This window comes from Cryptotermes secundus, unplaced genomic scaffold (assembly GCF_002891405.2).
Source record: "Cryptotermes secundus unplaced genomic scaffold, Csec_1.0 scaffold171, whole genome shotgun sequence".
Taxonomy (NCBI): Eukaryota; Metazoa; Arthropoda; class Insecta; order Blattodea; family Kalotermitidae; genus Cryptotermes; species Cryptotermes secundus.
Genome location: NW_019726223.1, coordinates 1,574,941 through 1,592,845, shown reverse-complemented (window position 1 = coordinate 1,592,845; position 17,905 = coordinate 1,574,941). Strand labels below are relative to the sequence as shown.

The 17,905-nt window shown below is 42.9% G+C and overlaps 2 protein-coding genes across 5 annotated transcripts in view; one reads left to right on the top strand and one right to left on the bottom strand.

The window, feature by feature from the left end:
* The window catches only part of LOC111863878, a 478,046-nt gene that overhangs the window by 132,528 nt on the left and 327,613 nt on the right, over nucleotides 1-17,905 (top strand). The window lies entirely within an intron of this gene.
* The window catches only part of LOC111863881 (dual specificity protein phosphatase 10), a 131,275-nt gene that overhangs the window by 56,784 nt on the left and 56,586 nt on the right, over nucleotides 1-17,905 (bottom strand). The gene's annotated exons all lie outside the window — the stretch shown is intronic.

The window sequence follows — 17,905 nt, the reverse complement described above, 5'->3', positions numbered from 1 at the left end:
CCCCCAGGAAGATTCCTGGTACTCATTTCTGTTAGAGCCTGTGTCAACCCCAGGGCCATCATGCGGCTGGAAGGATTAGGTCAACCGAAAAACCCGCGACCTTCCGGCTTGTAGTATACTGCCCCAACCAACTTAAGTTACCGCTTAACGGTTAAGTTCGCAAAGAAATTTTGTGGGTGACCCCTCTCAGAAAGAAATTCAGGCGGTGCGTATTTTTAACACCGTATTACTGTTCCATTCTTCTGTTCTGAAAATGAAGGCAGCAGATTCCTCTGAAACATTTGGTGCATGTCTGCCGAACTTACACGGCCTCANCGATTTCTGTAGACTTGCATTCGGGAGGAGCTCGGTTCAAATCTTGGACTGGGCTACGGCCATCAAAAGGTTTTCTTATGTTTTCGCAATCCGTCCAGGAAAGTGATGGATAGTATCTCGATTAGGCCACAACCTCTTCCTTTCAAATCCGTTTCAATTCATCGATCATCCTACCATTCGACGCTATAAAGCACTGAGAGCGCCGTGACGATTCTTCTTGTTTTCTTTGGGCAGCTGGACTTGTTCCTTAAAAACTCAAAACGATGTATAAATTAATAGTCACGCTTTCCATTTATTTTAGCTATTTTCCGTAGGCTTGTAACTCTCAAGTTTTGTCTTCTGACTGACTCCTTCTTGAGAAGCCATCAACTGCTCTGCTATTCAAGATGTTCCCAGAATTTTATGGAACGCGAAGGTTCATTACCGTGTTCATAAGATGCAACAAATGGTCGTTCTACTGAGTCACATGAATCCAATCCACGTCCTCCCATCCTATTTAATGTCCATTTTCAAAATCATTCTCCCTCTGTGCCTTGGTCTACCTAGTGGTACCCTAAAATTTATTTTTGTTTTTTTACCAAAACTTGAAATTAACTTCCCTCATCCTTGCTACATGCCCCGCTGACCTCACCCTCCTTGAGCACTGTTATGACACAGTGTGTTATACAGGGTGGCGAAACTGCTATTAACTTACTGCCTTCTGACCGAAATTCTTTCGCGTACACAAACAGAAACAATCTGCAACGACGGAGGATAAATACATGGAATTTTACAAGACTGAAATAACCTTCAATTTCAAACTGTATGGCCTAAATTTTGTGAGAATCTGACTCAGACTGGGGTGGTTCATAACCCGGATACAGTGTGTCACTGCTGTGCAGTTACTGAACACAGATAATTACTGCGGGCAGAAACATTTACTCGGCATACATTCTGTGGGCAAATATAGACAGTGATTCAAAATCCAAAGTACGATCATGAACCGTACTGGTATGTGAGGGGGCGAGAGGGCGCAATCCACAGGGGACATGTAAGCAATTGTTAGAAATGTTCGTATCCCCGCATACGTCTTTATGCGCGAAACAACCCGACAACGAATACAGTAACTGTGATTATGAGGCCCGTTCAAATGAAACGCGTTCATGGGTTATTCTGAGCGAACGAGGACTGCCTCCATGGGCGCAGGAACACTCCCTAATCACATTTTGGCGCATGACCTGTGTAACATGCACACAGCCTTGTGATCGCATACGCCGGGAAAAGATTTCAGCTGAAACTGTAGGGCCGTTTGTTTTCATTCAGACTGGTCAGCGGTTATGCAGACATCTTGAGGCGTAAGTAAAAAGTAAAGCTATCCCTGTAACAGGCCATGAAGGCCCATAGGGTTGTGAGACGTTGAGGGTCCCACATTATCTAGACAATCGGCTCAAAGATGGCGGTAAGGTTGTCAGCCTTACGCGCCGGCCGCGCTTTACTCCCCAGGAAAATTATTTATTTAATTAATTTAATTCATTTCTGTTAGAGGCTGAGTGAACCTCAGGGCCATAGTGCGGCCTGAAGGATTATGTCAACTGAAAAAATCCAATGACCTCATCAGTATTTGAACCCGCGACCTTCCGACTTGTAGCGTAGTGCCTTAACCACTACGCTACATCTTGAGGCGTAACTCGCTGAATATTTATCGGCCTGAAACGATTCCTGAACAAAAGTTGTAGAGAAAATAAAACATTTTACACAAGTCTTGAGCGGACGCCCCATTAAGTGTCACGCTATGCATATACTCGTATTTCCTAACTTCTTTCTCCCTTTTCATTTTTTCACATACGAAACACATGAGAGAGTAACTGTGATGGCGTGAAAAATCTATCTCAAGATTCTGATTGATTTGCATAATTCAGGTCCACCTTAATATGAAAGGTGGATTTTGGAATGCTGTCGGTCCGCGTGACTCCTTAGCGCCTGAACAGTGGGACATATTTGTTTCACACTCCGTATTTAAGAGTTTACCCGTCATAGGTCGGTGTCCAGTGAACATGGACATTCGAACTCCAAAAACTGAGGCCTTTTACATGGGTTCCCAATGCACAAAACTGAAGATTTTCTCGAAAACTGCTCCAACGATTGTTTAAATTTGACCGAATTGTGAAGACCATCTCCCTAAATAAAACGACACGGGCGATATATTCAGGGAAGTAACGATAGGCTCACTAAGGGCCCAAATGTTTACACTATGTTTAAATAACGAGGGACTAACAATGGTCTACCAGCCAACAATCTATTTCGTTTTCCAAGGTAGCGTGACGTAGCCAAGGTCAATCGTATATAAGTAAGTACGTGCAATGTGTTTGCATATATTTTTTTCTTCGTTGTCTAAACCTCATATTTGAGCAGGTTTACCACCTTGATATTACTGAAATCCCCCACATATGGCACCATCACCTGACTTTACGTTTCCTGTTACGTATTTGTACACGCTCGAAGATGAACAGTACTGAGTGATGGATGGGTCAGTGGTATCCAAGAGTGCATGAATGGCGTCGACAAGGCCTCTTGCAGTCATTCAGCTGCGTAGCACGCCGTTACCACAGCTTCATGAAAGCAAGGCCTACTCTGGTTAGTCATGCCGTAGAGGAAATATCTTTCGTATGAACTGGAAAACAAATTATGTGTTATGACTTGACTTCAAGCGAATTGCCATAATAATTATTCTTAAGCCGATGAACGTGTATTGTGGTTTTTGCAATATTTCTTGGTAATCTTTGTCGCGTTTAGTTACGAAACTCTGCATTCTGTCTAAAACATCTCTGAGTCTCGTCACTACACTGAGTGCGCAACTTTACGGAAAGAAAGAACTGTGTTGTGCGCAACACCACCTCCAGTTTGGTGAGTTTGGTTCCCATCGCATGCTGAAAACGAAATCTAGTAACTTTCTAATGATAATGTAATGATATACGTCACTGTCTGATGATGAAGCACCATCAGTCATGTTTTAGACATAGTAATAACACGGATTCAACAGACATCACTACTTTCTGTACTTTCTATGTAACGTGACTGCCTGATCGAATTATTTATATAATATGATTCCAACAGATAATTATTAATTTTGTAGTAATATGGAAATTACAAGAGGTTTATGTTAATGAAACACTGACACTTAGGATCATACTCTGACCGGGATTTGGGGCACACAAATTTTCCACAAGCTCTACAGCGAATATTGCTGGCCTGTATAATGTATTTTGCCTTTCTGTAAATTCTGAAACAAATGACGCATTTTCATGTAAAGTGCATGTGATGAACATGCCACTAGAGACCAACCCAATTTCTTTTACTTCTTAATAATATCTACGCGGTGGCTGTTTGAATTTTTGAGGTAACAACGCCACTACTGGCATACATCCGTAAATCTGTCTTACAAACATATGATTCTTCATTTTAAGGCAGTTATTTTCTGTAGAGTGTAAATAACATGGAGAATGTGCGAAATGTGAATTAATATAGCTTTCGATTTGATGGCGATAACTGAAAAATAGACATGGCGCATGTGAAATCTGGGACAGAGATCTATAAACATAACAACGAAAATTCTGCAGGAAACTATTTGTTTATACGTATTACTAATTCTAAATATGGCGTCAATGCGTAATTTCGAGGTTACATATTTGTCAGCAATTCCAGTAACGCAATTTTATGCTGACTTATGTTGACATAACACGAACATATTGCATTTATTGAACTGAATTTTGTTCTGACGTCATGGCCCTGTTAATACAGATATGGAACACGGATCTACAGAAACAAGACAACAGCTAGAACATCACAGAAGGATGTAAATGGATAATATTCCGATAACACACAACATTTGAGCAGACGGCATCGGTTACTCGCACAGAGAACTGTAACAGAAGTGCCAGCGGCCTCCGTAGTCTAGAGGTAACGTTCCCACCTCATGACTCGTGGTACGCGGGTTCAAACCAGGCGCAGGTCGTCGAATTTTTAAGGGCGGAAAAATTCAGGGAACAAGTCCTCCGGGAGGGACTTTAAGCTGTGTGTCCCGTGTCGTCACTTTACGGCACGTAAAAGAACCTCATATCCCCAAAGGGGATCACTGAGCCAAATTCCAGGACGTTTCCCGCCCAACAATAGCCTCTAAGGCCTCCGATAGATGGGGGAAGCATTATAGACACCGCTAAGCAAGTGGCCGAACTTGCTTGCTCGGCGGGACTGATGGTACGCACCATTTATCGGTAGGGTAAAGAGACTGGTAGAATATCATAGAGGGAAGCACAATAGATCAAACTGGTCGCGGTGCATGGGGAAACCCACCCTCTCTAAATAACTAACAGAAGTGTACCGTCAGTGTTTTTAGGCCTGGCCGCTCTCAACAGAATGCACAGTGGATGTAGTCGAATCCACTGAGTTACGGACTGCAGTGTGTGTATGGGTTATAACGGGGTCACAGCTACAGTAGCTCACTCTCCTGCCCTAGCATAATGCAGCTGAAACCACTGCCTCGCTACTTCTTGACATATTTTCATATATCAAGCCCCCAACTCATAAGCTACGGAGCCGAGATAGTGCATTATAGCGACTGGTAACGGAAGTGTCGGAGTTCAAGACCCGGTAGAATCAAGAATTTTCTCCACGTAGTCCAGATCGGCCTTGGAGCCCATCCAGCCTCCTATCCAATGGGCAAGAGGAGCTCTATCCCCGAGAGTAAAGTGGCCCGGGGAATGAAGCTGACCACTCACCTCCATCTAGTGTCGAGGTCAAGAAAATGTGGATCTAATACATTCACCCACCATACGCCTTCATGGCGTAGTGCTTAATTAGTTATCTCAAAAGCCAGACTACAACCTGGGTGTGTGGTCTGGTGGGTGACGAATGTATTACCGCTACCATAGGAACATTTAGGATTTCATTTTTGACCGATACGGTGTTATCCTGACCCAGTTTTTTTTTTACCCTGGGATGTAAGACGAGTGTGCTGCATGGTCCGCCCATCTCACATACGCACCTTGCCAGTAGTGGGCGTGCTGGAAGTTGTACGCATTCTATTCCCATGGAAGCCGCATACGTCATAAAGGAAATGGCATTGTTCAAAGGATCTTGTCACGAACGATGTTTCGCAAATCTTGTCCTGTTCTGTACACAGCCAGCTCATTCGGAAATTGAAAGAGATGGATTGCATGACGCAAACTTCCGGTTTGCGCGACATAATAATACGAATGACGAGTGAATGCATGTACACGCAACGTGAACTCAACTGCGTCGCTTGAAATGGCTGCCACTCTTTAAACGAAAATGCTTCCATTTCGAAGGAAATACGACGTTCTTCTTGCCTTCCTTCCTCCTTGTTTCCGTTGCTTCTTATATTTATCCTTACCGAGTGTCTGGATCTAGTAGTCCTCAGCAGCATTGCTTCGCGTTTCATGGTTCCCAGTTTCCGCATCTCAACCCCAAGACAGGCTGTCCCTCATTTCCTTCGCGTAAAAACTGACATCATTAACATCTAACTAGCGCTCATGAGTCGATCCCAGGCAACGTCTTTTAGGATTTGTAGCGAATAAACTGGCAGCAGAGTGAGTTCTCTTCGAATACTTTTGGCTTTCCCCAGCCAATTTTCATACCACCAACTGCTCCACATCCATCAATCATCCGGGGTTGGTGTAAGAAGCCCAGTAGTGGCCGACATACCAAGTAAACTGTCGCCCCCAAGGCCCAGAAAAATAATGACTTACTGCCCGTGAGTAATTAATAATTTAAGGTATTACTTACTTATTGATGGAGCTGAGCCCTTCTTGAGGAGCCGCAAATTCTGCAGCTACTCAAGAATTTCCCAGCATTTTATGGAACCCGCAGGTTCATTAATTTAAAGTACTATATGTACCACCAGCTCTAACATTTAAAAATACTCTGTATGTACCCCACACGATGCATTTGTATGTTTCGTATGATTCTCACGATAAACATCTATTATTTCTGTAAACAGCATTAATCGGTTGGTGGATGTCATGGAGATGCACTGTGTTCCCTGTGAGGTATGGACTGAACTTTTAAATACACTTGGTCGTCGACTTACGACCGACTTCCGTTCTGACTGACAGGTCGTAAGTCGATCTGGTCGTATGTCGGCCATATATTTATTAACAGTATGTTTTAACCTTTATAATCTTTTTATCATCTTTATAATTTATTTTTAAAAACTTTTACATTTTTTTGTGGTCGTAAGTCGACGACCGAGTGTATTAAGACGAAGAATTGCAGAATTAGGTCTCTAATTCAGGCCTTTCCGCGACGATACAAAAATTAATATCATACGCAATAAGGCCCGGTTCAAATTCTCCCCTCTGGTTATAAAGAACTGTACATTCTGAGGCTTTACCCTCTCGCAGACTTACTTCTACCAGAAGGGCGAGTGGGCAATGGGAACCTTCAAAATCGACGGAAAAAATGTTTTTCCTCCCCCACAAAATGTAGTGCCCCTCGCTAGCCTCCACTTTCTATTCTCTTTCAGAATTAGGCACAACGCCATGAAAACATGTGTGGGAGTGGATATACAACTCTACGCATTTCTAACTTCTCGCGCCTCCTCGCGTTTGCTGCTAGAGTAATTTCAAATACATACAGTTAGCACCCATTAAAATGAAAGCTCTATATGCGTGTTGTAGCGTGCAGCGCCGTTTCTAGGTAACGGCTCGGTAAACATGTTCCCGCCGTAACGGATACCCATGCAATAATACAGGTACTGTTGGAAACGGGGGCTTCTACTCGGTTCGTGCAAAAGGATTTATAAGGTCAACTAATGCAAGAACAGGAGGGGTCGAATACCTCCACCGCAGCCCTGCGAGTCGTAGGAAGCGACGAAAAGCGAACCCAGTGCCTGGGGGTGTAACAGGGGCACCCTGTTCCTGGGGGATATAAATAGAGGATCCTGGCCCTCCAGAATGGGGGAGTCTCAAATCTGATACAGTAAAATGTGGTCATGAGTCCCGCGGGACACTGACCTGAGAATGACTGTGCTGACGAGGACCAGCAGCAACTGTAAACGAGAGACCCATCCTCTCGTCACAATGGATGTCACATAAGGACTATGACTACAAGTGTTCAGTCGGAAAATAAAATTACTGGTCGTGAGTCTCAAAAGGCTTGCTGCCAAGACGAATTGATTGACGGTAAACAGCCAGTCATAAAGTAGCTCTGAATAACAGGCAGTTGACAGTCTGTGAAGAGAAGACTTAGTTGGAAAGGATTCGCCGTTCATAGAGGCCGTGAGCGCGGAAACTGAAGAATCTCCACTGTTAGAAGGCGTTACCAGGGAACGCCTAGTTAACAAACTGAGGACACTAGTGTGTGTGTGTGTGTGTGTGTGTGATTTTTAAAGTGTGGAGATCAGCGATGGCCCTAGAATGAAGTGCAATTATGAGTTGTGTGTTTGTGGTCAATAAATCCAATATCCAATCCAAAACCCCGTCTACAGTCACTCATATGCGTGACAATCAGATAAATAGATTCGAAGTGACGTGTGAGAACGCCGTGGCATACCGTACGTCATTCTGTGTCATGGGTGAGTTAACTCAAACGTCAGAGTTACAGAAATCTCCACATGGCTACATGGACATAAAATTCCAAGGTTACTCCCAATTTACAGACGAAATCATACGGACTTTTGTCTATTAGCTATTTTGGGCTGTAAATCTGTTATTTAACAACGCTTTCAATATTGAGATTATACAGGTTCAGGTGGCGGGATGGAACGAAGTGGTCGTGGCCTGAACGCAGTGCTATCCCCAGATTTACTTGAAGTAACTGAAAGTCACGAAAGACCTCAGTCAGCTGATGTTCCCGCCGAAACACGAACACAGGACTTTACGAATACAAGTCTAAAGAGCTGCCTCCAGACCGAGCCCTTCGGTTTCGAGCTCTAAACACTAGGCTCGGTTTGTGAATCATGTTGGATGTATTAAGTCAAATGGAAGAATGGGAGTGGACTGACATTCATGAAAACCAACTGAAAAATTTTCGTTTCCGGGAGAACAAGTTGGGAGCAGGCCCATGACTCAGGTCAGTTGCGTGTCACCACGATACTCTGTGATAAAATGGCGTGATCATATTTCACAGTACATCATTCTTAATTTCAGTGGAAAACGAGTGATGATGAATGACTTGCTGGCACCCATTCAGAAGATACCTACACTCTCCATAATTATATCTGTCGCCATAATGGCAGCTTCTGCAAACCGCATGACATACGTGTAAAAATATTTGTCTAACATCAGGCCAATGTTAACATCCATCGAAAATTCTCAAAGAGAAGAAAATGTGGCCTGTCGATTATTCTGGATTATGTCTATTAACTGATTATTGTTTTAAGAAATTATGGGTCAGTTGTGGATGGAATCGGTGCCAAGGTTAGGCATAAAATGTTATCCGCCTGTCTGTTCCCTTTACATCCAACATGCCGCTCTGAATCAAAACGATTCATGGTTCCCCGTTCTAATGTTGGAACGTTTAATTTTATTGTCTTTGGACTATATTAGCTCACTGAAATAAATATAATCAGCGAAACGGATATGTGACCGCCTGTGAAGTCTAGAACCAATACTGCGGAGACTCGCCATTTTGTAGCAAGATATTAAACTTCATGCAAATCTAGTTTCTTTGCCAACATAAACCGATCAAGCGATGTATTTCGAGGGAAATGTGTTTCTTCACCATAAATTTATCAAGCACGGTATTAGGACCCGAGGAGACACTAAGCAAGCGCGGTAGTTACCCTTCAAAGACTGAATTTTATCTTAACAAGAAGTTCTGGGAAGAACTAATCGCTTACTTTCCTTAATTCGACACGGACCGCATAGAAGGCGGCGCGACCAACAGCTCTGTTGTTGCGTGGGTAGTCATTGCCGGGGCAATATTTTTATCGGACCGTTGCCTAGCAACAGTAAGAGGGATACACGTACAGACAGACTGATGGGAGGGATTTATAACGTAAGCTGTTGAGATGGGCTTAGGTGCCATGACATGCATGCCAAGTTTCATTAATATTGGTTCACGAATTCAAAAGTTAATAGGCGAGGGATACACAGGCAGCCACAGGGGCCATAGCTCAGACAGTTGGTCGCCGGTTTCCCATTGCGCCGGCCCGAGTTCGAGCCAGGGTCAGGTCATGTGGGATTTGTGGTGGATAAAGTGGCACTAGGACAGGTTTTCTACGAGTACTTCGGTTTCCCATGCCAATTCTCATTCCACCGACTGTCCACAATCATCATCATCTATCATCCGGGGCTGGTACAACAGGCCAAACAGAGGCCGCAGTACCCAGTGGACTCAGTTTCACCCCATGAGGAAAGAAAGTTCTGCAGTTTGTACAGACTCGTTAAATATTCTAGAAACTAAACAAAAAACACGAACTGCAATACGAGCAGCAGAACATACAAGTTTACGGTTTTCAGCACGAATGCAGGGACGTGGAAAATAAACAGTTGTGTCCCACAGGAAACAAGTGCGTCGTCAAACTGAAGAAACATAACTGCATGACATTTAAAGGGGTGACCGGCCGGGAATTGAACCATGGACTCTAGAAATAGACGCATCACACAACAGTTTCATGCCGAGCACGCCTCCGTCTGGGCTCGAAGCCAGACCCAGAAATAGGCAGCTCCAACACAAGGAGCACTTGTTTTCTGTCCATTACACAAACACACGAACATTTAGATGCAACGGCGCAGAATACGGCCGCAGATGAACCTCTCTGCCCGGTACAGGCGAGACGCGTTTCACGGTGCAAACTGAATACCGAAGTAGACATAGCAAGTATATCATACACTGAATTCTTCGCGCACTTCATATATACTTATTTGCTGTTTGTTTTTTCATTGTTTAGGACTGGGTTGCTTTCCTTGCCAGTCTCCCAATATATATAGCGAAACCTCGCTAGTCCAGTTACAGTTAATCCTGATCGAAATATGAAAAATGCTGTTCACAGATAAGTATGTACATACCTTAAAAGATGCACGGCATGTAGGAGCGCAGATGAGTCACATGTCTGCTGAGACAAAACTGGAGACAGTTTCTTCAAACCTACATCATTACATTCAAAAACAAGTGCAACTTCTCAATCTTCTAGCGACGAATAACTGTATTGTCATTTTATAATTTCTAAATAAAGGCTCTTTATGTTCTTTGTTTACTTTCATCAGTACTATTTACATCATTACATTTTCCGTTTGTGTTACAAGTTTTTTTGTCTACCTTTTGTTTCACTAATCGGGATTATCGCGTAATCCGGATGACCTTCCCCATTAATCCAGATTAGCGACGGTTACTGTCATACCTAAAACTTAACCCCTTGAAACATGAAAGCGAGGAGATGCAAGAAAGAATAGTAGACGGGCAGATGAAAAGGGAAAGATGTGGGAGAAATGAGAAAGATTCTATTTGGGGGGGGGGTAAGGTAAACTTGTCCCAGTTCTTAACTAATTAAGCATTACGCCACGAAAGCGTATAGGGGAGTGGATGTATAGATGCACATTTTCTTGACCTCGGCATTAGCTGGAGGTGAGTGGTCAGCTTCACGCCCCTGCCGCTTTACCCCCAGGGGAAAGAGCCCCCGGTACCCATTGGATAGGAGGCTGAGTGGGCTCCAGAGCCGGTCTGGACGACTTGGAAAAGATAAAATTCTTGACCCCACCGGGACTCGAACTCCGATCCCTAGGTCGTCCAGCCCGTAGCCAGTCGCTATACCGGTTCCCAGGCTTCGTCCGTTCGTCCTACTGATAAGGGCAGTACGAAAGTTGAAAAAAAAAGGTTTAGGTGTAGTTACTTGAGACAGGAACCGTGGAAATTGGGAATTGCGTAATTTTAAAATATAACTGATGAGTAATTTTTGTTAATTAAATCGGGAGGGCTACATAGAAACACAGAGTATCAAATTGGAACTTGGGAACCATCTCAGCGTTTGGATGTGAACAGAAGAAAAAGTGTTGAGACTTCCCGTGTAACACACTGCGTCTCCATCATGCAGACCAAACAGTTACCGGTTTTCGGGAATTAATCGCCCTTCTATCCTGAGAATTAGTGTAAATGTACGGTGTTTGTACGTCAAAGCAGTTGAAACATGCTGCCACTGTGCTTTGAAAGGTCAACGGAGGAAAGTAACAAAATTCAGAAATCAAAATATACTGGTGTAATTATAAAACGTTGGGATGACGATTTAAACAGCCTCCAGAAACCCCACCGCAAACTTGCACATCGCTTTAGCAGCCGTGGCTCCGGTACATATTGGCCAGAGTAAGGAGTGAATTCCATAATACAGCAAAACCTCGCATAGTCCGGGCAATCGGTTCCACCAATATCCCGGACTGTTTGAAACCGGACTAATCGATGAACTAAATACATATAAAAAATGATAACTGGTTCCATAAAAAATCTCCGTTTTTCAATAAATAAAATGCGATTAATAAATTCAACTGTCTTTATTAGAAATAATTTAAAAAAAATCGTGTTTTTCGCAATTCATTTTTTTATTCTATAAAAACTGCAATATTGATGTCTGCACATTTTTCTCTTTTGGCCTTTTCTCTTCATACATTTCTTTGTAGCAACGAATTGCATTGTTTATCGTTCGACGAATTGTAAGGCTACGTTCAATATTGGGATCAACTTCCATAATATGCTCTCACAAGTTTTCAACCATTCCAATAATTTTTTATAGTTGTTCAGCTGTTAATTCTCGTGCAGGCACTTCAACACAGTCGTCGTTGTCTAAGTTGTCCTCCCGTTCTTCATAAGCCCGTTGTTCATCTTTGTTAATAAGTGTTTCATTATCTAGTTCATTAGTGTTCGATTTGATGCACTCAATTACGTTGACGGAATCTACCTCAATGAAACCAAGTTGCTGTCCAGTTTCCACTATGTTATTAGTGACTTCAGCAAAATGAGTTTCAAAACCAATGAAATCATTTGCACAATGTGGTATGATATGTTTCCATACTGCCCTCATATTGCTTGCCGTTAAGCCATGCCAGGCTTCGCCTATATTTTCCATAACGTTTCTGATGTTGTAGCTCTTCCAAAATTTCGCTAAAGTAGTGCTCTCCCCACCTCCTCCAGCGATAGCTGTCAGAGCTCAAGAACGAAAGACCCGAGCATAGGTACATACGTATACAACGGGGAATCCCAGAAAAAAAAATTGAAATATGTATCGTATCGCATAACTTTAAAACCGCATAAAAATAAACCGCACAAAAAGAGACTTGACTGTATAAAGGGAAAAACCAGTCATTTATGTATTAAAAATAATTTTGTGTACTATTTTTTTAGAATTTATTTTTATTTTGCTCAATTAAAATTTAGTTTGTTTTGAAATTTTCAACCCGGACTATGCGAGGTATTGCTGTACTGTGACATGAAAGCCAGATGATAAAATCCATTGCTAGGCAACGGAACATGGTTTCTCTGTTGTTGCGTTTATTCTCCAACAGTTCCTCTATCGTTGGTGTGGATTCGTTTCCCGTGCCACTGCTAGCAGTGGCTGTCTCTTCAAGCTTTCATGTGCGTTCTGTATTAGATCTGTGGTAGAAAGCAAGAAACTGAAAAATTCTGCCGGTCTGCTGTCTAAAAGTCAGTACGTATCCGAAAGGTCTTGCGATCGACCATCTCGACATAGATTTCTTGATTTTGCTGTCTTCCTTCAAGCACGCAAGAAAAAACAAAGCACTACGTTGCTACTATGATCTTCTCATGCAGCCCTAAATTATTTAAATTCATCAAAATTAAACTCCTTCCTCTGGTGGTCCCCAAATTACCTTTCCATGCTATGCAGCTCGTAAACTATCAGGAAATCAAAATTCTGTAATCAAGTAGACCCTACGTACAACAGTTCACAAAACCCACTTGCAAAGGCGAATTAAAGGTTTCATTAACAATCACGCTCATAAGTACAGATCAAGCACTGGGAAGCTTCCAGGTATGACAATGATATGCCAGATAGTCTGGGCGCGGCTTCTAAAGCATAATCTCTGCCGGGTATCGAACCACGTTCGTCCATGCTATCCCTGTAACATGACGTCGAGGCTCCCACATTTTCTAGACAATCGGCTCACATACTGTGAGGTCAGCCTTACGCGCAGGCCGCCCTGTACTCCCAGAACGATTCCTGGTACTCATTTCTGTTAGGGGCTGAGTCGACGCCAGGGCCAGGGCGCGGCAGAGTGGATTAGGTAAATTGAAAAATCCAATGACCTCGTCGGGAATCGAACCCGTGACCTCCCGGCCTCTAGCATAATATCTCAACCACCTAAGCTACCGCGTGCCTCCTGTTCACAAATAAGAATATCAAATCTAATACGGAATCAGTCCATACAGACCTATCTTCTTAAAATTAATGTACAGATCTTGAAAACGTGTAGATTGGCACAGGAGGTAACAATGCTGACTTGTATTCGGGAGGTGCCATTCGGCGCTGTACTGAGACACTGACACCTTCCATACGTAAGCTACAAACAAATAAAACGCACGTGAACATTATCACTGACTCCGGTTCTTCGTCACGTCAGTAGCTATCAACGACCAGAAATTCCAACCGTTTTACTCGCAGGTACCAACCATTATGGACGTAACAGCTACTGACGTCACATTGCGTTGCCATGAGAACCGAGACATCCAGCTGGTTTCCAGTGACATCAGCGGACCTCACCACTCAAGTGGGAGGAAGTGACGTTTCATATTCATTTCTCTAACACTTTTCCTTGTACTGTAAGAACCTCGTAAGAGTAGGAACAGCTCAGTATACTAACCAGGCTCGGGGATGAACAAATCGGGGTTCGATTCCTAGCGAGGGGAGAGGTTTCTCTCTTCTCCGCGGCGTTCAAACTAACTCTAATGCCCAACCAGCCTGTCTAATGGATACAGAGAACTCTTTTCCCTGGGTTGCAGCGGCTGGGGGGGTCAAGCTGACAACGTACCTACCTCCATCTGATCCAAAGTTACGAAAAGAATAAAGCTACACCTCCCTTTACACATACATCGTCTTGGTGTGATGCTTAATTACGCACAGGGACAACTTTCATCTTTTTATGACAGTGATATTCTACTTAACAGTTTTGTCTGTTGTTTTATATATATGTAAAAGTCTCTCTCTCGCATTAAGGAGAAAAAACAGACTGAAGGAGTTTGAGTACAGGATGCTGAGGGGATCTGCATCCAAGGGGCAAGAAATCATACGAAGCTGCAGAAAACTACACACTGATCAGATCCATCGTTTGTACTGCTTGCCAGCTATTAACAGAATCATCATATGAAATGGGATGAGATGGGTATAGCATGAAGCATGAATGGGAGAGAAGAGAGGTTTCGGTAGCAAGACGTGGAGAAAGGCGATAACATTGAAGACCCTGTCACGGACGAAAGGATAATATTAAAATTGATCTTAGAGAATTAGGTTGGGAGTGCGGATTGGTTTAATCTGGCTCAGGCCTGGGGCCAATGAAAATGCCTTGTGAATACAGGAATGAGCCTTCGAATTCTTATATAATTCAGGGGATTTTTTTTTGACTGGCTGAGCGACTGTCGGTTTTCAAAAGGGGTCTCTGCTTAATGGAATTACTTTAATCCAACGGCTAAAGATAACAAATTTTATCTCTTTACATTAAAATTATGTTCCTTATAGCCATGACGTTATTAAATTCCCTGCATCTTTAACATTTCATTTAGTTCAACACAGGGCAATGGACACATGTTTCTTTTCTTTTTTGTTATTATTTCGAAATCTACTACATGGTAACCGAATTATTATTTATGTTTCGTTCGAATCTGTATACCGGCTTTGGTTACATGTAACCACTGTTAATCATTAGATATCTGAAGGCTGACATTGGGTATTGTCTGCCGTCTAGCTGCAACTGTCTGTACTACTATAAATATTGTTATCATAGCACCATGTTGTGTTGTATTTCCAATCGTATTTATTTCCGTCAGCACAAATTCTCTGTCGATACAATGTACGTTAATCATCTACTGCATGTTTCGGCCTTTCATTCACTGCTAACTGCCACGAGGCATCATTACTGGCCCAGCACGAATGGCGTCCCCTGGTTCCTTTTGGCCAGTCAGAAGTTGCGAGAAGGCTGAACTTCTTGTAAATTAAATTCTTCCTCTGCACAACAAAGACTAAATGATTAATGCTGTCTAGGAAAATAATCGCGGTTTATTCTCAGAATCATTGGAAACATATAAATACGCTCTGTGGGCAAGATTAAGTGTTTATCTTAAACCTTGTGGTACAGTTACCATTTCGCTTTAAATGGTTAACACCAGAGGCCCATTTCTTTACAAGGTCGCAGTTCAGTACTGAACCTGAGCAAATTCTTTCACTCTAGATTTATTATCTATAATTTACACTGATTTTAAAACACTGCCGTTGTATAGTATGGGAACCGGGATAGATCATTCGGTATAGCGACTGGGTACGGGGTGGACAGCCAGGGGTCGGAGTTCGAGTCCCTCTATAGGCAGGATTTTTCTCCTCTCCGCGTCGTCCAGACCAGTTATGAGGGCCATTCAGCTTCCAATGGAATGGGTACTGGAGGCTCTCTTCCCCGGGATAAAGCGGACGGGGTGTGAAGCTCACACTCACCTTCGACTAATGTCAATATCAGGAATACGTGGAACTATACGTCAACTCCCCCACGGCGTAATGCTTAATCAGTTAAGCAAAGGCACAACCTTACCTTTAGCTTCGTTGTTGTAGTTGTATCTTCCGCCCCCAAATTAGTGGTCACGTGACTGGAAGATGGGGTGCAGAAAATACTATATAGTCCCGGCGGGAGGTCTGTTATATTATCCTGCCACGCTGTGACAGTGTCGATAACCGGAGACAGAGGGATAATATCTGCGGGTGGAGGGGTAAGTCTGGGTCTCCGTTACTCTAGCGAGATGCCCATCCGTCCGTCTTACGACACCAGAATCTGAACACTCAAAGCCGAGACACCCTGTATAAGAGTAGAAGAGGCGCGTAAGATGGCTGCACAGCATTTGTTTTCTGAAGTTCTGTTAAGTCACTTTTAGTAACAAAATGCCCCTGCTGTGCTGCATCTGTCTCAGAAATCTTTCACTCTTCATGACCACATCTTTAACTCTTCATGGTTACTAGGTCTCAAAAATATTTCACTCTTCATGACCACTGGTCTCCAAACTCTTTCTCCCTTCATGACCACCGCGTCTCACAGATCTTTCACTCTTCGTGAGTATGAAGTCTCAAAAATCGTAACTATTAACTACAACCGTGTGAAAAAACTTTCACTCATCGTGACTAATAAGTCTAAAGTCTTACACTCTTTATGACAACCGAGTCTAAAAAAGAATATTTTGTCACCTCTCTTCCTGAATCGCACAGTCGATCCATATTGGACAGCACCCTGATAGTTTGTTTGCCCATCACAGCTGCACCCCCCCCCCACTCACCGCCCACTGACAGAACTATATAACGGCTTCCGAAAGCCTCCAAAGACACTAACCCTGAAAATGGCCCCTGCGATCTTTGCGGAAATGTTACGAGAGCATTCAACAGTCTACGCCTAAGTCACGTTAAATTTGTTACTTTTTGTCGTGGCCAGTTAGATAAGCCTGCGAATGGTGGGTGAGTCATTATCCTATTTAACTGGTTTATGCATATCACAAAACCGCGAGCTGAGATCATGATTTATGTAACAGAAGACGTCAAAATTAAATCGTAACGAAAGGCCAAAACCAAGATGTTTTATACCAGGTCCTTGACTGTCTTATCATAGACGATGACGTCAATGAAATGGAGCTCCTTTATGGGCCCTGCTTGTGAATTAAGTGCTCAACTTATATTACGTAACGATATTTCTTCTGCGATCATACTAAGAAATAAGATGCAATTGGCTGAAATCAAGGTTTTCATATTTCGAACTAAGCAGGCTGAATTGGGGTCATCACATGAACGGGAACCTCTTGGATAACCTAGTTCCAGTTCCGTTCCTAATATCAACGTGCAGGTATACGCAGAAATATTCTACACACAGTGGCCTGCGAACCCTACGCTGCATACCACTGGTGCAAGTACCATTGGTATTTCAGGAAACTTACGAATTCAAAATACACGCTTCTGGACTGTGACGACGTGTAGTCTCTACTTGCTTGGCTTACTCTTCGACAATGAAAATGGAGGCAATATGTTCCTCCGAAACGTCTGTATATTTCTACTACACTACACGGTGTCACATCCGGTTAAGATACTATTCATACTGAACGTCCTGAGAATCTCAAATCTCACAATTGGTTATGTTTATATGTACAGCATTAGTTACATGCAGGTAGCGGCCTTGCGATGANTTAGTTACATAAACTTTCATTCGTAATTCCATTTTCTCTTTGCAAGATGTGTACAACACAGCACTGCAGGCTGTTGACGCTGTTATATAAAGGAGTTTCAAAATTTGTTTACATCGTTGCTGTGTTTAACAATATTCCTGGTGTGCAATCAAGTCATAAAATTAGACACGGCCACTTCATTTCGTCTGGTATCTTCAACGCGTATGGAACGCTTGCTATTATTGTACTT